Source organism: Pelodiscus sinensis, chromosome 5, assembly GCF_049634645.1.
Source record: "Pelodiscus sinensis isolate JC-2024 chromosome 5, ASM4963464v1, whole genome shotgun sequence".
Taxonomy (NCBI): Eukaryota; Metazoa; Chordata; order Testudines; family Trionychidae; genus Pelodiscus; species Pelodiscus sinensis.
In genome coordinates, this window is record NC_134715.1 from 78,100,561 (window position 1) to 78,125,111 (window position 24,551).

Genomic DNA, 24,551 nt, shown 5'->3' on the forward strand with positions numbered 1-24,551 from the left:
TTGAACAAATTGAATCTCAAAGGGAGACAGCACAGAATGCTAGAAATTGAATTTTCAGAGTTCTGAAAAAATATATATGGCTGAGTCGGCACATGCTCCAGTCTTAAGGGTGGGTGAAATAGTGGATCACAGAAATCACTGACAATAAAATTCCTAAAGTACTAATTTGAAGACCCTTTTAGTTGCCCTTTAAAATGAATTATATTATATGATTCTGTTACATGTTGCTGAATGCTCTTTGCTAACAGATTTGGTTGTGAATATTTCCCATATCCTGTGCTGGAGGGCTGATAGTTTTGCTGGGCCCTTGTGCAAGGTGTGGAGTAGTGGGTCCACGCTCCTGGAAGGGGAGGGGCCTCTCTTGGAAGGGGCAGGACTGGTGCTAACGAGCCCTCAGCTCCACCCCAGTGTGCCAACACCCCAACTTTCAGAGCCACCCAGAGCACAGCTCTCTGGAGGTGATTTAAAGGGCCCTGGAGTTCTTTTGAATCACCAGGCTCCAGGGAAACATCTCCCCCTGCAGTCCCCATCAACGAGCCTGTTCCAAAGGTAGGTGCTGACGGTAGAAACCTTCCCTGATTTTCACTGCTCATTCTCCAGGTTGGGGAGGGAGGAGCTTAGGCGTTTTTTTGTAAGCAGCAGGAACATTTAACTAAGCTAAGAACTTGGTGTAAAGCAGTAGTACCGAGCTACTTGCCTGAAATGTAGGTTCTGTTAACAGGTCAGAGGAAGAGGCAGAAATCCCTCTCCCACAAAAGCTACTACCCTTGGCATTGTCAGGGATAGAGAAATAAGAAACTCCCCAGCCCTAGGGATATCCGAGTTGCAAAACTTTTTACTATACACCTCTACCATCGGAAGCTAGATATACAGAAGTAGCAGAAATTAGACCTCTCTCCCTTATTAAGATCATTCAGTTGAAGGGACTGTAGCCAGAATAAGACATTACATGAGGCATGTGGGGGCAGCATTTATGTTCTTCTGGGGGCAATGCAAGGAAAAAAAAATCAGCAGAAGGCTATTCCAACTCCAGTGAATGCTTCATTGCTCAAGATCTGACACTGATCAACATTTAGAGCTGGTCTTTTTTCTTCTTATCACTGCATCTTTTTGACATTTCCTCCTCCTTACTTCACATAGAAGCTGTGGGATAAAAAAAGAAAGACAAAAAATGTGTCCAGTAGCATACACTCCATGATTCTCAAGCAAAAATAGACAAAAAGCCAGGAGTCAACTTGGAATACGTACCTACAATTAGTGACAGAATTTTTGATCTCCTTTCTGGATAGGTACTGACAAGCAACTCTCTCTAAAGGACTGTCAATAGTAAAATGTGACACCCCCTCCATAAAAATCATATTCAAATTTCTACAAGACAGAAAAAGAACATTATTGAATATCCCAATTTAATTCTTCTGTTTTTCCAGTAGCTCACATCATGCTAAAGAGGATTTGATTGTACTCTTGACATCCAGTGCAGCTTTATGTGAGGAAGTCTTATACAAACTCAAGTGTGAGGGTACATCTACACAACAGGGCTAAAGTCGAATTAAGCTACACAACTTCAGGTATGTCAAATGTGTAGCTTAAGTCGATAGCTTGATTCAGCTTTTGGCTGGAAGTCGAAGGAAAAACACTCTTACTCTGACTCATGGTAACCCTAATTTCATGAGGGATAAGGGAAGTCGAAGGAAGAAGTCCTTCAGCTCAACATTTTGAAGTAAAGGCTTGTAGTGTAGATGTGCACTATGTTATTTCAGAATAACTTCAGTTATTTCAAAATAATGATGCTCTGTAGATGTACCCTAAGTGTCCTTTAGTTGAGATCTGCATTTTTCTAAACACATGGTACTAATCAATACAGACAGAGGCTTTAGAAACCTTCCTGAATGCAAACTTTTTTCAGCTAGTATAAAGCAATCTAATTCCATTGAAAGTAGGAATAAAAGATCCTCCGGAAAAGGGTTTATTTTCCAGAGAATCACGTCTAGACTGGTGCTTTTCTCCGGCTTATCCCCAAGCTGGAAAAAAGCGGCAGCCATGTTAATGCAAATACCGCGGGGGAATATTTAAATCCCCCGTGGATTTGACTATTCCAAAGTGTCTAATCTGCATCCCTTTTCCGGAAAAGGGGTGCAGTGTAGACACAGACTTGCAGTCTATGGTATTATACCAGCATAATACATTCTCATGCTTTTGCCCACGCTGCCTCTTCTGCTTGAGATGAGCTCCCTATGAACATTTGCAAAGCTACTCCTTATCCTTCTTCAACTTTCCTTTGCTATGATAACTACATACAATGTGACAATGGTAAGCCGACTGGGGTGCTGAAACCACTGCCTACTCTGCTCTCTCATTATTTCCTTGTACTTCCTATTTATATTACCTCTAAAGAGGAGGTTCTGGTTGGTCTGCCTGTATCCAGCTGTTCTCTTATTTTGTACTTGGATTGTAAACTGTTTGGGAAAGGAATCATCTTTGTGTTTGTATTGCACCTAGCACAGAGATCTTGATGCTTAATGAAGGCTCTTAGACACTGTGGTAATACAAATAGTAAGTACAGCATAGTGGACAATCAATCCTATACTTTTAGCCTTAAATTATCAGCACTATGTGAAGGATAGACACACAGTTCCTATTAAAATAACCTCCAGATCCTGCCTGTTACTCTATTCTCAGTCTGTTAGGAGTAGTGTTCGAGATCTGAACATTCAATTATTAAAAAACCATCTAATTTTTCTATGGCCTAATCGTCAATCACAGTACTCAGTGGCTGCACTGGAAGTGTGTATGAATGTTCTTTAAATCACCCTATCAGTCTTACCGCAAGATATTCAAAGGGTATTGCTCCTGGATGGATAAAATTGATGTGAGAAGCCTGCAATTACAACTGGCCATTTGTTAAAACAAGCGCTACATGGAACAATCAAGCACCTAAGAACAGTTCAGCAATGACTTTATGGCCTCCTTCCAGCATAACATACTGTCTCTAGTAGGTTCAATCTCAGGGATTCCAGACATCTGTCATGGGAAGAAGCCTCTGTTCCACAGCCAGAACTGACATCTGCTCAGTTTCCTGTTTAAAATGTTAATTGTAAAATAAAAGTTTAATTAGCTACTCTGTGGCACTGGCTGATGATCATAAATCATAAACCATGATCTATACTTCTGGTTACTGTCTGTCGCCTGCTACAAATCAGCAAAAGTAGTGTTAGAAGACTTTTTGAACTCTAGGGATTACATTTTTGATGCATTATACCATAAGAACTCCTTGGCCTTATGTTTGTTAGATAAAATCTCTTTTGGCCCCAGTGTTAACCTACAATTTTGAGACTGATATTACTTGAAAGATATAGAGCTTACCATGGAAACTCAATCACAGCATGCACGATCTAGCTATTACTGCCACTCCACAATGCTTATGCCTGGGGAACTGGTAGGGTTAGGAGAGGAACAGATGGATACTTGGCAGCACAAAGGCTTGTACACTGAAGGGGATCAACAATCTTAGGGCAGATCTACACTATGGAGTGAAGGCAACCAATTCCAGCTATGTGACTAGGTAGACTTACCTAGGCATCTTACCTTACCAAGGGATATATAAACCATGCTAGCTCAATGGGAGAAATTCTCCCATTGACTTTCCTTACAGTTCTCATTCTGATTGAGTACTGGAGTTGATGGGAGAGGAATCTACAGTTGATTTAGCAGGTCTTCATTAGACCTGCTAAATTGACCCCTGACCACCCCCTAATTCTCTGCTTCTTACTTGTTTGAATCTGCATGACTCGGTGTAAGAAACTGTACAAGCAAAGCAGATATACAAAAAGAAATAAGCTGTGCAGTGTCTGAAAAGCATTTCCATTTGGCCTCAATATGCCTGCTCTTAGGGGCCAAATATGTGAAGTTTGAGCTGGATGGAATTTTTTTGATAAAACAGATAATTGTCATGAGAAGCTGATTCATCAAAACTAAAATGTTTTAGTTTTTATGAACTTTTGCTGAAAAAATGGGTAGGCAGGATCCTAACAGAACCTGCCTGGTTTCCTGCCACCTCACCTAGTGAGCTGCTGAGGAGCTGAGACTTCCAGTGTCCACTGAACACTGAGAAAGGCTGGCAGCCCTGTAAATACTGAGTGAACTTCTAGGTTCCCCCATTCTTGTTATACCAAATAAAAGCAAGCAGGATCTTATGAGGGGGATAAGGCAAAAAGCCACATTTATTGTAAAGATAATAATAAAAAAAAATAAAGAAAAGATAGAAGCAAACAACATTGTTTAACTACTTAACCCTTATACATATAAACATTCATTCATCCATTCATTCAGGTTCTGTGTATTTGTTATAGTTACCAGCCTGGAAGTTGCTTGTGACAGAATACTGGCCAGGCATTTTGTACACAAGTGATGGTAGTGGGGAGCGAAGTCCTGATCAGATGCGCATCTGAAGCTCCTGGTAGGCTGGCAGCAGAACCTTGGACTCTGATTCCATAGTTTTTTAGTCCAGTTCTTATAGGAATTTTTTCCTATGCCAGTCTATGGAAATTGCTGCATCGTGCTGATGTCTTCAGGGTGGTTGCCAGGTGCTCGTCAGTGATCTCATCCGGTGGACCTCCAGTACTTGGTTTTCTCCACTTGACACCTTTTGGTTGCACTGGCACCTGACGCCTTCTTCAGCCCTTGTTGCTGTATTCTCAGGCTGGTACCTCTCAGAACCATTCATTCATCGTCCAAGCACTCTCTCTCTCTCTCTCTCACATACATTCCCTAATTAATGTTTCCCATACAGTATTTCGTATAACAACTTTACATATTCAAGAGTTGTAGTTACAAAAAAGTCAAGTTGCTGGGTGGCATTTCTTGAAACATTCTCTGTCTGAGTGCTGAGTTACAGTTGAAGAGAACAGGCGTCAATTATGCAACAATGCCCTTAGTCAATTACAGGGCTTGGCTCCCATAGCAGAGTTAGTGGCTTGACAATGCATTGTTACAATGTATCTCTGCAATGTCAATTTCAAGCAGCCCCTTGCATAAGCTTGAGCTTGCCCTGGGACGGGGGGGGAGGGAGGGGGAGCTATTTCTGGCTACATAGTCCTAACATTATATTCCTAACAAATTATATTCTAGAGGGGCAATAATTATAAAAATCTAAACATTTAACAATCTTAACAAATAAATAATAATAATAATAATAATAATAAATCTAAACACTTTAAGTTGTGAGGAACAAATTATGGGGAGTCACTTCCACTTGGGGGAATCATTTTTAATACATTGATATGTTATCCCTACATTCTCTTGCCTCACATGGCTTCTCCCAATTCCAGGGAACTCCCAGAACTGTTCTTCACTCCCTAGGAGCAGCACAGGGAGTGCAATGGGTGTAATGCATGGAATCCTAAGAGTTGAGACAGCTAGGTGTAGGTGCTCTGGCTCTTCAGAAAACAAAAAAGTTGATTTTTTTTCTTCAAAAAGAAAAATTATTTAGCATTTCCATTGAAAATCCTTAGATTTTATTCCAATTTGAAACTCAGTTTTTGAAATGTCAGAAGTCCTGCAGAACAAAAAAATCCAAGTTTCTATGAGTTTAATCTAAAATATAAATGGACCCCGCCAAAAAAATTTGGACCTGGATTTCTAATTGCCAACCACAAGTCTGGTGATGTTTAGTTTTGGGGTCTGGCTCAGGCCCATGTCTAATCTGCAATGCAGGAGACATGTCTCCAGAATGAATTCGAAGAATCCCAAAGATCTTCAGTTAAGTAAGGCTTATAGTGAGTGAAAATGCTCCAAAAGACATTTTTTTGGAGATAGAAAATGGTAAATCTGACAGCAAAATTTTGCCAACTGATTTTTAGATTTACTCTTACTTTAAGAGTTCTTCATAGAGCCAACCATAGCCACTATTAGGAATACATTTAGTTAATTCAAAGATTGTATTAATTCAATGAATAATTTCCCCCAGAAGAAGATTCCTGCTACTTTGTAAAGTTTTAATTTACATTTGTAATATATTTAAAAAATCCTAAACAATTCTGAGCTGTGAGTTAGAAGACAGTACAAAATCTTCTTCCAGGTACTTGTTTGCTCATGCAATAAATTACACATAGTATTTACATACCTGCCAAGCTCCTCTCATTTGAAGTGAGACTAATAGCTGGCATGCATTCAAAATTCATTTGCTTAAAGAAAAAAAAATTATATATAAAGAAATGTTGACATATCTAAAAAAGCTTTGTTTGAACAAAAGTTGAATAACCAGACTGAAGTGGTAGATCTATTTTAGGCAAATATTCAATATATTTAACCATTTTAAATGAACATTCTATTAATAGAACCAAAGATCTGTTTTAAATACTAGAACAAAGTGACCTGAAAATTGTGCCCTCAGGTTGCTTCACTTCTTAATGTTTAGGTATTGATTTAGCCTATTCCCTCTGGATAGGATAAGACAAAAGAAATGGTGGACAGGTTCTTAAGTAAATAGAAAATAAATCTAAAAGACACTTGTATATATGAACAAGGAAAATGATATTTTGGACACTACTTTTTGATATTCTCTTTTAGTTTACAAAAACAATTTTAATACAGCAAATATAATTTTTGTAGAAAAATTACCTATGCAAATTTTTTCCATGACCACAGATTCTGGGATATCAACTGGCATGTGGTAACTAAGGGTACATCTAGACTACATGCCTCTGCTGACAGAGGTATCTAAAATAGGCTACCCGACATAGTCAATGAAGTGGGGATTTAAATATCCCGGGCTTCATTAAAATAAAAATGGCTGCTGCGCTGTGCCGGCTCAGCTGATTGTTGGCACAGTGCACGAGTCAAGACGTGGATCGATTGACAAGGGAAGCCTTTGTCAACTGCTCCTGTAAACCTGCTGTGGTGGAGTAAGAAAATATTTTACAAACCTCCTATTCAGGAGGAAACATACTCCTACCCTGGCTCTTCAAGCTAGTGCATAAGGAGGCAGAATTATGATTTTGCCTACCATTACCTACATGTACACACACTGAGGGAGAGGAGATAATGGGGCATGCAGCCATTACGCTCCCTTAAATATTAGAGCTGCAGTTTAGGTAGTCCTAATGCATGACCTGTGCAGTTGAATTAAGGCTAGGCCCATCTAGCCTTTAGTCTTGTGTGCACAAAGCCACTGTTAACATTAGTTTAAATGGATTATAATTAGTAATCTCTCCTTTAAAAGAGATAACTTGATACAAATTTGATTTTACTAATTGCTAATCAATGAATCTGATCAATGAAATAAGATCTATATATGTATCAAAAGGCATACATTATAATATGTGATACAGTATTGTTTTTCGCTGTCTGCTATTGGGATGTAGGTTGAAATGGAATTGCCAGCTCATTCCAAGTTTTTCTAATTATAATAGACTATACCGAAACTAATGAGAACCATGTAAATGAGTGTCTTTCTTTCTCAGCTCTAAGGTATTGATGCATTCATTTTATAAACAGGAAAACCCATTCCAGTCCATTGGAGGATTTGGCCCCAAAAACACAAGTTTCAAGTGCTCATTTTAGTCAAAAGATTGACTGACCATTTTGTAATAAAATGAACTAGTTACACCCGCGAAACAGAAAGCCAGCCAAGTGTAATAGGTGGAAACATACTCTCTTTAAGAGATGTAATCTTACACTACAAGAAATGGAGTTGTTTTGGAGAAATGAGATTTAGCTTCAATTCATCATCTAATTACAGGCACATACTCCCAATTACAGTAATGCAAATAAATATCATCTAAAGTGTAAGAACAAATTAAGGTCTGCACAGTAGCAAGGGATTTAAATACAGTAATTTAAGGACAAGTATTTTCCTACTAGCTGGACGCATGATGAAAATTTATTGTAATTTGGGCACATGTAGTAAGTAATTGCTTAAAGCAATAAAGAGACTGAATTATGCTGCCTGTGAACCTCTGCAGGTATAAAGCAAGCAAAAAAATATAACCACTGAATTAGAAGTTTGGCAAATTCCATTTCTTAAACAGTAAAAGATGTAGCCAATAGTCTGATTCCCTTCTCACTCATCCCGATGTAAATTAGGAGTCATTTAAACTAAAGTCAATAGCATTTAGCCAACATAACAGTAGTCTGAGAGGCAAATCACCCTCAATACAGGCAGTCCCCGAGTTACGCGGATCCGACTTATGTCGGATCCACACTTACGAACAGGGCTCTCTCGCCCCAGAGCTCGTAGGCAGCGGGACCGCCCAGAGCGCAGCGGTCCCGCCACCTCGACCTACGGGGCGAGAAAAACTGCTCCGGGTGCCCCTGGTCTGCTGGGGACCATCTCCAGCAGACCAGGGGCACCGGGAGCAAAGCCGCAGCGGCGGCGGGGTCCCGCACCTCTGAGGCTTTGCCAAAGGGGGGGGGGGGGCTCAGCTAGTGCACTTCCCCCCAGCAGACCAGGCTTTTGTTGTGGACCCTGGGGTACAGCAGCTGGGGTGCTGCCGGGTTGGTCCTGCAGGGACCTACCTGGCAGCCCAGCTGTTCTGTCCCAGGCTCGAGATTCAGCCGCTGTTGAAACTGATCAGTGGCTGATTCCAGGAAGCTGGGGGCAGAGCAATTCTGCCTCCAGCTTCATGTAGTCAGCCCCTGGTCAGTTTCAGCAGCAGCGGCTGAATCTGGAGCCAGTTCAGACTTACATACAAATTCAACTTAAGAACAAACCTACAGTCCCTATCTTGTATGTAACCCGGGGACTGCCTGTATTTCTGAAGAATATTTAGCTCTGAATGATGGCCCAAACTGCATGGCGCTACCTCTGTGTAAGAGGGCATTAGACCCTCCCTCTACTTCCACACAACATCCCTGGGTTTTGAATTTGGGAACATGAGTGTGAAAGCAGGCTCTTTGCTGGCCAGGCCTCTCGTGCATATTGCCATCCAAGCAAAAGGTCAACTTCCCCTTGATGAAAACCCTTACACTATGTAACTTAAAGATCAGCGATGAACAGGAACCAAAACCAGACCCAAAAAGTTCATGTAAAGTTCGTGCTGACTGTGCCATGCCCAATAAGGCAGAAAAGGAAAAACAGGAAACCATCTCACCCCCTTACTCCTGTCACTTAACAAACAGGGTCTGCTAGCCTATCACAAAAAGCGTGCAAAAACTCTCTCTCTAAAACAGCTTCCCCTCCTGTATCAAATTGAGGAATCCCGAATAAACATTGGATGGCAGAATATGAGCCAGGTCTGAGGACTGATCACCCGAGGGCCACCTCCCTCTCACCGCTCCTGTAGAGCGTAACGTATACCAAACATAACGAATACCAAATATGTTATTATTGTAGTTTGTTGTCTGTTAAATGTAAGTATTGTTATCTGAAATTGTTTAGAGGTATTGTTAAGTAGTAGTGTTAAAAGTTTTAGATAAATGATTAGACTTATAAGACTGATGTAAATGTAACTGTTAATAAACCCTAGTCCCTTGTTAACAACTATTGGGATTTAGAGAAACCTCAAGGAATTTTCTTTACTGTATTGCATTTTGCTTATTGAACATTTTAATAATTATTTGATGCCTGCATATGTAAGAAATTGATAAAATAATAATTTATACGTAGAAGCCCTTTAATAAAAGTTTAAAAGATATTTAGTAATAGTTTGCCTGTTTCTGTGCCTCCCTGGGACTAGCCACATTTCCAAACCTTTTACTTTAAACCACAATGAGGTAAGCAGGTTCGGAGCTCCTTTTTTTGAGCAAGTGGGATGGGCCCCAGAGTGGACAGAGATTAGATTCTGATCCCCAAGCTGCTGGGCAGCTCAGCTGAGGCAGCAAGAAATAATAATATGATACTGTTACAGGGCCAAGTATCCACTGGAGCAAATTGAGTTGCAAGGTAGAAACATGCTATGAGACCTCTTTTAATGGAGCCAAAATAAATGCTGAGGAAGAGTCATAAAAATCTGCTAGATGAAAGAGATAAACATGTGGCCTTTTATAACTTATTTTATTGTCATGTTTTGTCTCCACATGAAATGGTCAGATGTAGCAGCAGTATTCCATGACCTTCTCACTCCTGGGTAGCTAATGGATGTGGCATGAAGCTTATCAAGCAAATCCATCTGAATTCTATTAGATCAGTATAACCAAATACTTCGCTCTTTGGTGTCACCAGCTGATGCAGCAATGAAATATAAAAAGCTGTCAATGAGTTGTATTTCTCCGGTGACAAGAGAAAGATTTTCCCTGGTGGGTTATATGAAGCCATGTACTGCAGCTAAAGCATCAGCTTGTCCTCCAGTGACACATCACTGACTGCTGACTGTCAGAAGAAAGGTTAACTTCCTTTAGAAAGAGTTTTGGTCCTCTTATTACATTGAATGATACTTGCAAAGCCACCTTGGCATTTACGTTCACAATAATTGTAATTGGGACCTGGCAATCCAGCTCCTCTAGGCTGCTTTGAAATTCTCACCGATCAACTTATACCCTATTGATTTCAGTCAGGCTAGCTGCACTTGAACCTTTTTAATCCAGCTACCCCAGGAAACAGGGAATGACAGATTGAAGATTTTACTGGGTAAGGGAGGGCATGACTAGGGTGAGGTTGGGGCACTAGGTCTGGGCATGACTAGGGTGAGGTTGGGGCACTTACCTGGCACGCTGCTCCCAGAGGCAAATATGGCTCCACTGTCACTACCAGGCATTGTCCCCCCTGCTGCTATAGGAGTGGCAAGAAGAAAAACACAGGGGAAGCAGAGTCGACATGCTGCTCTGCCATTCCCCCAGTTGGAGGAAGGGGGAGTGGCGGCGCACAGAGCTACTTCCTCCTCCATACTACCAGTGTTTCTGGGTTAGGGACACCTGGAATATGGAGATTTTAGTGGTTTACACACTGGCCCCTAATTTCCGCAATGGGATTCCACCCCTGCTCGGCCCCACATTCTGCCCCAACTCTACCCCTTCTCCCAAGCTCTACACACTGCTTCTTCCCACCTCTGCCCTCAAGGCCCTCCCCATGCCCTGCCTTATTCCTGCCTCCACTCTACGTCTTCCCTGCCTAGTCTCACCTCATTCTACCCCATCCCCGAGCACACCCCATTCTCCCTCTTCCCTCTCCCTCCCACACCTCCTGTGTGCCATAGAATAGCTCTTCTCCAGGGTGTAGGAGCTGCTGGGAGGAAGAGAAGAAAGAAGTTGATCAGCAGTGACTGAAGGCAGATGGGAATGGGGAAGAGGAAAAAGAGGCTGGCTGCCAGTGGGTGCTAAGCATTTGCTAATTTTTTCCATTGGTCCTGGAGCATGCTCAGTGTCAGCACCTGTGGTATTACATTCCATGGTTAGCGGCTCAGAGCTAAGTCCAAAATAAATGGATAGAGAGGTAGAGGAAAGACATTTTTGTTTAAAATCTAAGATGCTACGAAGAGAAAAATGAAAACAGATTTCTGTAAATTTGTCACATTCTATGTCTACTTGGCAATTCTTTGCTGTACTAGCTGTGAAGGATCTCAGTCAGCATGAGGTGATTTTTTTTAAGGCAAATATAGTTTCAGGCAGCAGGATTCAAGTTGCCTTCTAAGCTTACAGGAAATGAAGGATTTTTAGATAAATCAAAAATCAAATACGCCTTGTGTGTGATGGTGAGAATACAAAGGAAATACAATAAAAAATATTGAATAATATACATCACTACAATATTAAACAGTACACTCCTGTTTCAGTAAGGAACTTTTTTCTTAAATGGATTTTAACACAAAATATATTTCTTCAAAATACATGTTTCATTTTGCTAGCCTCTCTTCTTGCTGCCTCATCTCAATAGTTATGTTGGCAGTGTCTGAGTAGCCAATCCTTCTTTGTCATCTCTACTTTACACCATTTTTCTCATTCCATTCAGTTCTCCTCCTCCTTCTCTTTCCCTATGTCTTCCCTCCCTCCCACCCATAACTTCATCACTGTCTTCTCATTTTAGTATCGTACCCTCTTCCTGAGAGGCTTCATTTATCATGTGCACAACACCTCTGATTTAATAGGAACAAATGATACAAGATTGAAAGGAACCTCCTGGATCAATTAATCCAATCAGCTATTGCAAGGGACCCCATGATATAATCCCCTTCATAAATTTGCCAAACTCCATCTTAAAATTAGTTTGGTTTTTTCCTCCCACCACTCCTAATGGAAAACTGTTCCAGAACCATACTCCTCTAAGGGTTAGATATGTTCTGAGTTCTAGCCTAAACTTTTTCTGGGCCAGTTTATAACCACTTGTTTTTGAGCCAACATTGTTCTTTAGCTTAAAATAGCTTTTCTTCTCCTCTGATATCTACCACCTTGATGTATTTATAGACAGCATTCATATCCCCTCTCAGCATTTGTCTTGTCAGGCTAACAAAGTCAAGTTGTTTTTATCTTCTCTTATGAAATAGGCTCTCCATTTCCCTGATCATTCTAGTAGCTCTTCTCTGTTCCAGTCTGAATTTGTCTTGCTTACAATAATCCACATGAAGTGGTAGCAGTGCTTTGAATGACGGCATTAATACTTCCCTCTTTCTAATGGAAATACCAAAGTTTACATGTCCTAGGCTCACATTTGCCTCTTTTACAGTTGCATCCCACTGATGGGTCATGGTCATTCCAGGGCTGGTTAATATACACAAGTCTTTCTTCTCCTCTCATCATTTCCTGCTGGTAAGATACCAATTTTATAATATGAAATGCAGAATCATGTACCTGGGGACTATTTTGGATTTCTATAGTAAATTCCATCTTATTTCTATTTCTAGTGTTCAAGGTAATTCCATTCTTCCTGTACACTACTCCTCCCAACTGTTGATGCCTCGCAACATTGGATGAGGGCAGGTAGGGAAGTGAGTTTGTCTGGAAGCATAAGTAGGAATTCTTCACTATAATAAATATAACACTAGTGGTTCCAACTGGAATTTTAGTATGTTGTACTGTGTTCATAAATAATGATGTTATTTAACAACTAAAAACCTAGAAAATTTATATTTGTTATGCCATTGATAAATTATACATATATTTAAAAGAACAGTTCAAATCACATGGAAATTAAGGCAGAATGAATTCAGTTATATTACAGATGTGTACAATATCAGCAGCTGTTTAATGTTCTAACCATGAATTTTGTACTGGTTAAGTAATTCTAAAGGCTCATTCCAGGAATAGTCCTGTGGCGTCTTGCGGTTTTTCTACGCTACGGGATAATGTCAAATTAAGATATGCAAACTGAGCTACATTAATTGTGTTTTTAAAGTTGCAGACTAACATGGCTACCTCTCTGAGACTTCATTCTGGGAATGTACAAAATAATCATTTCAGAGCACTCCAAAGGAATTTAAAATGCTAGGAGCTATTTTGCCATTTGAGACTTCAAAGGCAGTCACTCTGACTATAGGAAGAATGTGCTAGTCCTACAACCAGGATTAGATACATTATGGGCCTACTAATTAAAAAATAAAGCAAAAGGCATTCCAATGTAACTAGATTGTCCATCACCCAGAACAGTTTAATTGACAAGAAAGTCACAGTTGCTATGTTGGAGAAGAATTTTTTTAGGGGCCAAATGCATTTCTGGTATATATAGGCAGAATTCTTTAACCTTTGCAAAGCTGAACCTGCTTATACCAAATCTGAATTTGATTCTGAGCCCCCACCAAAGCCATAGGGTAATTTCACAAAAACTACTAAAGACATAGCTAGTCAATAAGCTTCAGAATTTAGCCGTCAGTAAATGGCACTCTGTTTTCATGTCCTCTGACTCAATTTTTGGAAGAACATTGTTAAATACTGGTGACCTGAAAAGACAACATGGAAGATAGAGATCTATTCAAGAAGTTAAAACTGAACACTGATGTTCACAGACAACATAGTGGTCTATTCAGTGCTTATTTGTAATGAAAGATGTGTCAGGACTCAAGCAATTAGATGCTAGGGCTCAAGCAACGTTTTTACTTTCATAACTGACACAGCAAGCCAAGAGTCGCTGGGGCTATGAACTGCCAAGCCTAGAGGTGCTGGGACTCAATCACAACAAGCCCTGGCACAAATTAAACACTGGTTGGAATGTCCCATCAGGCTAGTGTTATACCTCAATATATGTAGCAACATACTCAGATAGAAGATCATTTCTGCATGCCTTCCCCATTGAAAGATTAGTAAGACCCATAATAGAAGTGTGTTCACTATACTCCAAACATCTATCTCTACACTTCAGGCCATATACAGGATACACAGGGCACTCACTTGCATGTCTAGAGCCAAAACTCACTTGGAATAAATCTGATTGTTGACATAAAGGCCAAATATCTCAGGCAAAAAGCTAACGTTCTCATCTACATGTGTACCCTGAAGACCATATCTACATTCTCCACCAGAGAGAATTTTGGTGACTAGTACAGTGACTGCTTTGCATCAGGCTGATGTAAGACATGTTTCCATTTTAGTTTTATACTAAGTGGATGCACTCAAAGAATTTAATCTCTGGAATTAGACATTTTCTACATCTGAGATCAGACACTAACCATCCCAATACTCAATTTTCCATGTGCCTAGGATTTGTGCTATACTACACTACATGGATAGCCAAAAAGAAGTATGCAATCACAAGACCTACACATAGGTCTCAGTGATAAAGATTTAATATTGTATTCATCACTATGTCATAGATAGTGCTGTTTTACTGATATAGTTATTTCTAGGATACCCAGGGCCATAGAATTTGAATGCCAATGCATTAAAGATGATCAGCTTGGCATTCAAAGTTTAGGGTGACCAACCCAGGTTTAGGGTTATTGCTATGTGCTTTAGACAAAACTATCAGAAAAAGGAACGCAAATTGTGGAGTGCAGTTTGCGTATCTTTTTCCAATAAAAAGCAGCACTCTAGACATAGCCTGGGTGCATAAATAAGAATTGGCACTACATAAATCTTGAGAGATGATGCTGGAGTAGAACACTGAAGGGTCTTTTCAGATTTTGCATTCCATTTATATGGCTATTTGTTGAACACCTACAACTTTCCTAATTGTGAAGACAATGGGAAATGAGGCACTCAAAAACAACACAGGATGAAGCATTTAAAATCTTGTGTTTGATGGAATTTGGTGAGCTGTATTTTTAGAATAATTTCAGAATCATGAGCATAATTTTAAGTGGCAGAAATTATAGAATAAGTACGTACTTGAACATATAAGTTCTCTTTTTAGTATGCAATGAGAAATTATACTGAACATTATGTAATTCATTCTTTTGAAATTTTGCTCAGGGATTCAAAATGACCTAGTGGGCCAATTTTATTGGATTTTGGAAATAGTTTTAGTTGCTGTGAAAATGACCGTTCAAGCAGTGTTCCAACAAGTGAATAGCTAGTTACACATACACATATTGTGGCACAGAAAGGATAAGTCTTCTAGTTTGATTTCACTTATGCCTCTATATAGAATAGAATTTCAGCTAAAAAATATTTTGTTTTCTTTTTCCTCATAGCGTCTCTCAGGGAGCTTTAGTGTGTTTGTCTATTTTTAATTTTCAAAAATATGGTTGTGTAAGGACATTTATTCAATAATCATAAATATAAAGTATTCCACTTAGGAAGAAAATCAATTGCACACACACCAAAAAGAGAAATGACTACTTAAGAAGTAGTACTACAGAAATGGATCTAGGGGTCACAGTGGATCACAAGCTAAATATGATTCAGAGTAAGACTGTTACAAAAAAAAAAAAAAAAGTGCAAACATTCTGGGAAGCATTAGTCGGTGTGTTTTAAGCAAGATACAAGAGGGCAAGACTCCATACTAATTAGGCCTCAGCTGAAGTATTGTGTCTACTTCTGGGTGCCACATTTCAGGAAAGATGTGGACAAACTCCATTTTGGGAAAGATGTGGAGAAAATCCAGAAAAGAGCAACAAGAATTATTAAAAGTCAAGAAAACACAGCCTATGAGGGAAGATTGAAATGACTGTGTTTGTTATTATCATATCCACTCTCAGTCTTCTCTTCTTCAGACTAGTTTTCAAAAACATAAAAGATTGTTACAAGGAGGAGGGAGAAAAATTGTTCTCCTTAGCCTTTGAGAATAGGACAAGAAGCAATGGTCCTAAATTGCATGCAAGGGACATGGAGTGTGAACATTAGGAAAAACTTCGGGGTAGTTAAGCTTTGGAACATACTGCCTAGTGAGGTTGTGGAATCTCCATCATAGGAAATTTTAAGAACAGGCTAAACAAATACCTGTCAGGAATGGTCTTGATAAAACTTGAGATGAGTGCAGGAGACTCACTCCCACTCCTGAGGTTCCTTCAAGTCCTATGATTCTATGGTAAGATGAAACCATCTTGAATTCCCTTGTACAAGCATGGCTAACACTTCCTCGATGGGTCAACATGAGCTTCCAGAATCCTGGCAATCGAGCAGGGGTATTTCACCTCACAGATGAGTAATTCTTGAACCATTAAATTTATCAGATGCAAACAGGTTTCCCTAAACTATCAGGAATGCAAAAGATCTTTCCACCTTGTTTTTTTCTTTTAGGAAAAAAATTCACATTGGTATTGTTAGAATTAGCAATTTTATGTAAAAGTTTGGTTCCCTGTACGTCTTCTATAGTATCTTAGGTTACTAAGGAATTTCAAGCCTTGATATAGAACCATTTCTTCTTAAAGAAATCACCGGAACTTACGGTATAATCAAATAAATGTCAACCCGCTGAATCACATGGGTTTTTTTAATACAAAGTTTCTCTTTCATTCTAATCATACCTTTTAAAAATAAAAAGCATCAACGTTTAGTTGAAAATGTATGAAGTATTTTAAACAGAACTTACATCCCATAAAAATGACATAGCCACAACAGAAAAACCACTGGATATTATTGTACTTTTATGGAGAAACAAAAATCAATACTATAATTTCCATTTATATTGTTGTACTAGTTTTCAGCTTCATTATGACTCATTTTTTCATTGAGAATTGTTTTCATTGAGGATTAATTGCAGTGTTGTGAGACAACAAGCTTGATACTGAGGACAGCGGAATTCAATTTGGGGAATGCAGGTTTATCCATCTTGAATTGCACTTAATCTTTGTTAGTAGATTAACAAAATGTATGTTCCTGTTTCTTGCAGATTACAGAGAAATGCTCGCTCTAAAGATAGATTAGAGGTAAAGATCCAGATCTTCTATAGTTATGGCTAGAAAGCCATTAACTGTCATTGGCAATATCTTTATGATACACTATAAAATTTCCCAGCATTGCCAGGGTCCTTGACTTAATTTTTGTTTTTCTTCATTTAAAGAATTGCTGTGGGGTGGGGCTGAGGATGAGGTGTTCAGTATTCAGGCTGCGCTAGGGACATAGGACTAATCCAGCTTTCACCCATTGCAGCAGCTTGGGGCCCAGGTGAGAAGCACCTCTCCGAGGCTACCCCAGCTCCAATGGGTACAGCTGGGGGAGGGGGAACGTCCTCTGGCAGAGTGTCTGGGAGTGAAGGGAAAGTGCATCATTTGCTGCATTCCTCAAAGAGGAACAGCCAGAAACATTCCCGTAAAAATGGGAGAAAGCTGCAGCTTCCCCCCACCATCCCTAAAGGGAGTCTTTGGGCTGGGACACTCCCAAATGGGGGATACATTCCCAGGCAGCTCTTTCAATCTGCCTGGGATTCTGTCCCTTTTCTGTATGGTTTTATGCATCCTCATAAGGCAAGAGAAAACTGCATACCAAATTTGGTGGTCCTAGTTCTTACCATTTAGGAGGAGTTTAACAAATGGATAGACAGACAAACTTGCTTGCTCACAAACAAACTCTCAAATATATAGTAGATGAAGACAGCCAAATCAGAAAAAACAATATTTATACAAAGGAGAATCTTTATCAAAAAATCCTCTTAAGGTCTCCTCTTGTTCCCTATTAAGTCTATGAGGTCCTCTGTACTCTTGTAAAAAAATTATACACATTGGATCAAATTCATTATTGGTATTATTACAGTGACCCAAACACAGAGCAACCCAAATAATAAATTTGCCATACAGATTTCTGGCATGTGAGTGAGTGGTGGTAATACAACTAGTTACTGCAGGAGGTATTGAACCCTCACTTGAATTTTTAGGTAAATTCAGATTCAAACCCAAATGGATGACTCAAACTCATCTCTGTTATGAGCCCAGATCAGCCTGCTATTTTTTTAAGATGCATTCAACTGCTTTAACCTGGTAATTGGATACAGAAATCGTTAAATTAATAGTGTTAGAAAACAGTGTGAAACAATAGCATGGAACTTAGTTGTTTAATATTATTCATGAATCTCAGCAACAAGGCTCATGCATTAGGGATATATTTCCCCCCTGTTGAGCAATCAGTCCTATTAATATTACCTGGACTGATTTTTGCATATAGAGAGTTGAAGAGGCCATTTAGCACCTGCACCAACAACTGCATGGATATGTGCTCCAACAGGCCTATCACTTATTTCTGTGTACTTGTGGAAAGTCATTCTCTGGAACGTTTCAGTCATGCTAAGTATTCCAGCTTGCTGTCTGTAAATATAATGCCTTTCAAACCGCATAATTTAAACACCCCCTTGAAATGTTTTATACAGTATTAAATATGCCACTTCTTATTTAGCACCCTGAAAAGTTATTGTTAGTCATATAAATCCATTATTAAGCAAGTCAATATACTATGAGAGAGCCAGGCACTGGCAAGTAAGTGGTAGGAAAAAGTTTCAAAGTCATCATGCATGCACATTTCTAAGAGATTAAATTAAAATGATAGTTTGGTAACTTTTTAGCAGTTTTAACCTAACTGTAGACAAACAGCTTCTAATCTGGTTAAATATATACAAAACAATCTGCTTTCTTGTGGAAACCAATCAAGTTGTAGAATAATCTTTGTTAATATTTGGCTGCCTTCACTATCAAAACATAATCACTTATGTTTAGGCTCCACCCTTCACACTCTTAGCTCGGATTATGTCAGGATATATATATGTGGCTGCTACTATGCAAATTGCTTGAGAAAACTGTTGCATAAGACATGCATTGCCTATATTTGATATGTGCAAAGAATATTAGTTACAAGAAGGGAAGTAACTAAGAACTAGAGGGTCACCAAATGAAATTTATGGGAAGCAAGTTTAAAACAAACACAAAGGAAGTTTTTCTTCATGCAGCTCATAGTCAACCTGTGGAACTCCTTGCCAGAGGATGTTGTGAAGAGCAAGACTAACAGGGTTCAAAAAAGAACTAGATAAATTCATGGAAGATTGGGTCCATCAATGGCTATTAGCCAGAATGGACAGGGATGGTGTCCTTAGCTTTTGTTTGTCAGACTGGAAATGGATGACAGGAAGGGATCACTTGATAATTACCTGTTCTCTTCATTCACTCTGGGACATCTGGTATTGGCCACTGTTGGCAGACAAGGTACTGGGCTAAATGGACCTTTGGTCTGACCCAGAATGGCCATTCTTATGTTTTTATTTCTTGTGGAGAGATGGATATAAAATAAAGAAGAGCTGGCACTAGAGAACCATGTATTTTATTCTGAATGGCTGCTAGCTATCTCAACCCAGAAGTGAGAGGAGACACAGTTCTGTTAGGCTATGTTTACTCAGCAGCGTTATTTCAGAATAACTGACGTTATTTTGAAATAAAGTCGACGTCTACATGACAAGCAGTTATTTCGACAATGTCAAAATAATGTCGAGCTGGAGGACTTCTTACTCTGACTCCTGTAACCCTCATTGTACAAGGAGTAAGGGAAGTCAGAAGAAGAGTGTTCTTTCTTGGACTTCCTGCTGTGTAGATAGTGCCAAAAGCCGAAATAAGCTATTTTGACTTGAGCTACACAATTGAAGTAGCTCAAGTTGCGTAGCTTATTTCAGCTTCAGCCCTACTGTGTAGATAAAACCTTAGTGAAAACAAAGCAGGAATAAGAATATTCACAAAAAATAGCTCCTATATAGTTTAACCACAATAAAAAACTTAATACCTTGAAAATCTTTTTACAGCATGCAGTAATTAAGGTAATGATTTAACAAAATCCAGACTTATTTTTACACTGGTATATTATTATGGAATAATTACTAGTTTACAATGTAATGTCCAACTGAATTTTCAAAAATATACTTCTCTCCCCTTGCAACTGTTTGCTCCATAGAAAACTGAACAGCATAGTGCAACACAAAATAACATCAAGCAAGGAAATTGCTGAAGAAAACCACAGTCTATAATTTGAACTGGGACAGCCAGGTAGAATAATTTAGCAACATGTTCAATATATTTTTCATCAGTCCTGTGAACAGTAGCTTTAGTAAAATAGTCTTAAATTTATAGGCGAACAATATAAAAGGGTAGCTGATAGTGGTAGGAAAGAAAAGTAGAAATACCCCATACATAAATGGAACAATCCTTTTCACATATTCAAAAATTAGCACAAAAACCTGACTTGTTATTAGCAGAAAAGATAATATGTAAGTAAAATTGTCTTCTTACATAACATGACCATAAGTCCTTCCAATGGACTTGCATCCTTCTCTGCAAAAAAGCTCTAGAACTGTCAGTCATGAGCTGGTAAATAAAATGAAGCAATTGCTATTTCATCACAGTGAAATGAGTTCTGTTGCCCTAAGAGAGATTTTCTGGAGGGAAAGGTTAATGCCTCCAGCTCATTATTCATTGTGTAATTTTGGCTTCTGAGGTTGTTCTTCCTTTGCTTGCTTATTTTATTTATTGTGTTTCTTTTCACATCAGTGTTCAAACCTGCTCCAAATCTTTAAAGGTACTCAGGAAATAGATTTGCTTCCAGAGGGCAAAAAATTGAGAGTATGGATTTCTTTCTTACTAAGCCAATTCTGCAGAACGAAATTGTATCCCCCTCACAGTGTGACCTTGCGGGCCCAGAGAGGACACCATTTGGTAGGTTATGCACTGTATACAAAAAATTGTGGCATGACACTTTCAGTAAGGTACGCTACTGCTCAGGCTGAGTTTCAAGATATACAGATGCGGCATATCCTGTTTTGCAAAGCTTTCCAGATATGACCACATTACCATTTGACTACACCGTACCAGTGCGCACTGAACACTGCACTCTATACTCGATCCTGCTTTCAAATTGTAATCTCTTCAGGATAGAGATTTGGTTCTTCATTCAGCACACTCTTCCTATTATAAAGCACTGATTGCACTATGAAATTAAGAACAACGAGCTCAGTAGAGGAGAGATTGGCTTATCACTTATTTAAAATTCAAGCATCACAGACAGTTATTAAAATAACACCTGTTTTCTTTCTTTTTTGATGGACTTTGATAATGGAAGAAGTGGCTTCTAATTCAGGTGTTCTATTCTTCACAAGTGAAGAAACAGAGAAGTACAGTAACATTCCCAATGAAAGACAGATTTCATCAGGGGAGAGCCATACTGAAAAGAGCAGGTTATAAACACCATTCTTTGTCCCAGGTACAGATTACTTTTTTTTGTCAGTGAAAATAGTCAAACAGCAAAACTGAATAAATCAAGAGACTCTGTTCTTTAGGGTTACTATTTGTAACCAGTGAGAATCTGTTTTCCTGGGCAGGAAGGCACATTTCCCGCTGGATCATAGCCATCCTTGCAGTGATAGAGAGTATATTAGATGGAAGAAGACAGATCCCAACATTCTATCTCTTGGTTATTTAGCGATTAGAAAAGTGTTGGTGGTCTCTGTTCATTTCCTAGTAAAGAGATGTCTGGAGATCACAAAAACTACTACCAGAATGATGACCATGATTGGCAGTCTCAGCAGAGAGGCCACGTAGTGAAGGTGTAAAGGTCAACCAGTAAAAGGAGGCAGCATATTGGCAGTATGGAGAAATGTATGCTATTGATAGCTATATTTAGCTTCCAATTTCTAAATTTATTTTAGAAGAAAACGCAGCTGGAGAAAGTTTGTCCTGAAAATCCAAATCAAAGTACTTGTTACTGAAACAAGAAATGATGTAGTATCATTTTTCTTCCTAAAACAAACATCCTCTTGTGGAGGATCTTTGTTGGAAAAAAAAAGTAGGTTCTTCTTGAGAAATATTGTATGCTCAATACAAAGCTAAAGGAAAAAGTTGTGTCTCCTGAAGTAGCAGGTTTTTTGTTGTCTTCTTCCCGTACTTGCTATTAATATGCCAGAAAATGGAGGTGAAAGACTTTGCTGTTTCACTAACAAGGTTACAAAAACTGTTCTCTGAAGCTATATGAGAGTAGAAATTAGGGTAACTCCTTGTTACATGAAAGACTGTTTAAACAAAAAACTATATTGGCTCTTGTTTTCTCAGAGAAAAGCATCAGGACTGACCCAGACTGAGGGCACAATATTCTGGTAGGAACAAAAGCAGGCTTCTCTTTCATTTTACCTGATTGATGATGGATACCTTTAAAACTGCCTCCTGTTCACTGTAAGGAAGGGCATAGCTTAGTAGTACTGATTAGTAGACACTTTCAGGGGGGAAAATGCAGCACAGGCAAGTATTTCTATTGCGCTGAGAAGGGGAGAATGGAAAACATTGAACTGGTTCTCTTTTGACCTAACGCTAAAAGGTGCTGAAATCCCTCATCTGTTGAAGAAAGCTAGAGTTGAGGGACCTCAGCAATGCACTGGAGACACTCTGATTCTGTACCTTAAAGAGCTTCTGGGAAATTCAGACACCATTGTAGAATAGGGGATTGATTCAGCAGTTCTTAGGAAAATCTTCCACTGAATTCAGTGGGCAATCTGATCTTGTAGTCCTTACTTTGGATTTTAAATTCAGAGTTGAGCATCGGCTGATAAAAGACTGCTAAGTAAAGAAACATATGATTATAGTACCAGTGTTGTTTGGAATTCAAGCACAGTGCTGATTCAAGAAGCTGTTACAATATAACTGCTGTATAGTCAATCAGTTGCTACTAGTGCTAGAATTTGAGTAACAAGTCCTATTTAAGTAACAGTATTCTATTTATGAAAGACAGTGAGTAAGGTGGAAAGTACTACATTTTGGACTGTATTTTTAGGCTCCAAAAACGTGGAATATTTTTCCCTCTGGTGTCTAATAGGTGAAATTACAATTGCTAGAATGGATTTTTGAGCAATTTCAGTATTTTAATGAATTTCTAAAGAATGTGAAACTTTGCTAAAGGTCAACAGCAGGTTTAGATATAATTTGTATTTATTAGTTTACTTTCTAATTAACTATAGAATGTGGGTTCAATCCTCCTCACACTGATGTCAGCAAGAGATTTGTCATTAACTTCAATGAGAACTACATTTCTTGTTATAATAAAAATATGAAGGGGAGAGCTATTACAAAATTAGTTGTATAAATTAATTTGTATCACACCACCAAATCACAAGAAAATACATTTTTAGTAAATGGCAGTTAACATGGAAAAGAACTTCTGTTTCACAGAGAGAATCTAAAAAAATATTATTACTTGAACTGGGGGGAGATGTAGAACAATGCACTGCTACACCTACTAGTATGATCTGTAATAAAAGGCCACAGCTTCTAAAAATGGCCAACATACTTTTCCAAGCTCCCTGCAATCTGAAATTAAGCCTGCTGCTGAGCTCCACCATTTATCAATGGGCCTTACATGCTTAAGTTACTAATTTCTGTTGAATTTTAACCACAAAACTGAGTATATTTTTGCCTATAGATTACTGCCACTCAAGACTGTTCCATTTTCTGTAACATACTTACCAAAGCAACATTTGCAGCACTATTCTGGTGCTATAGGACTCCTCATACTTTCAGACCAAACTCTTTTTTTTTTTTTTTTTTTAAATGAAGGGTCTGCTCATTTCCAGAAGCAACATACTGCACTTCCTTGCATGAGGGAGGAAGAGGAAAAAAAAGAATGGAGCTATGGTTCCTCCTACTCACCATTCCCTGCTCTCATGCTCTTGAAGGTTTAGAGGCAGAGGTCACAGAACGTTCCTGCTCTCCTTCTACCCAGACTCATGATCTGAATGAGACTTTAACAATCACACAGAAGGGCCAGGTGGGAGAAGGACTTCTTGCAGCTGTGTAGGACTGAGACACAATTAAGTCATCAGGTTTTAGTCAGTCCCAGGCTATGTCTACACTACTGCTTTTTATCAGAAAAAGGTACGCAAATAATCTCATCAGTTTATTTTGGGTGGGTGAAGAGGAGTTTCTAGCTCTCATAGATGCAGAGGTAAAAAAATCTTGGAAGTCTGAAATGAGTGGACTCTAAAGGCTTAAAGCAAATAAAAAGAACCTTACTTTTTAAAAAATACCTTGTGTTTTATAGGCCAAGCTCATGATTCCAAGATGCATGAGACTGCAGTCCTTACCCAGGCAAGAATCCATGATTTGAACCATTTTGCTAGAAGTGAAAAGTTTACTTGCCTATTCTAACTGACTTTCAAATTTAGTTTAGAATCATGTCAGTTTCAGTCGTCAGGTTCCAGAGCTTCACTGATCATAGCTTATTTGGAAACACCCTGTATTATTATTCTGAAATGATTTTTTTTCAGGAATATTCAGATTACAGAATTCTAAGCCATATCTTTT

At 38.9% G+C, this 24,551-nt stretch overlaps 1 long non-coding RNA gene across 1 annotated transcript; it reads right to left on the reverse strand.

The window, feature by feature from the left end:
• Window positions 1-24,551, reverse strand: LOC142829642 (uncharacterized). Its single transcript, XR_012904279.1, has 3 exons — window positions 23,898-24,551; window positions 1,249-1,368; window positions 1-1,143 (listed from the first exon to the last, which is right to left on the reverse strand). It is a non-coding gene; the product is annotated as an uncharacterized LOC142829642 (long non-coding RNA).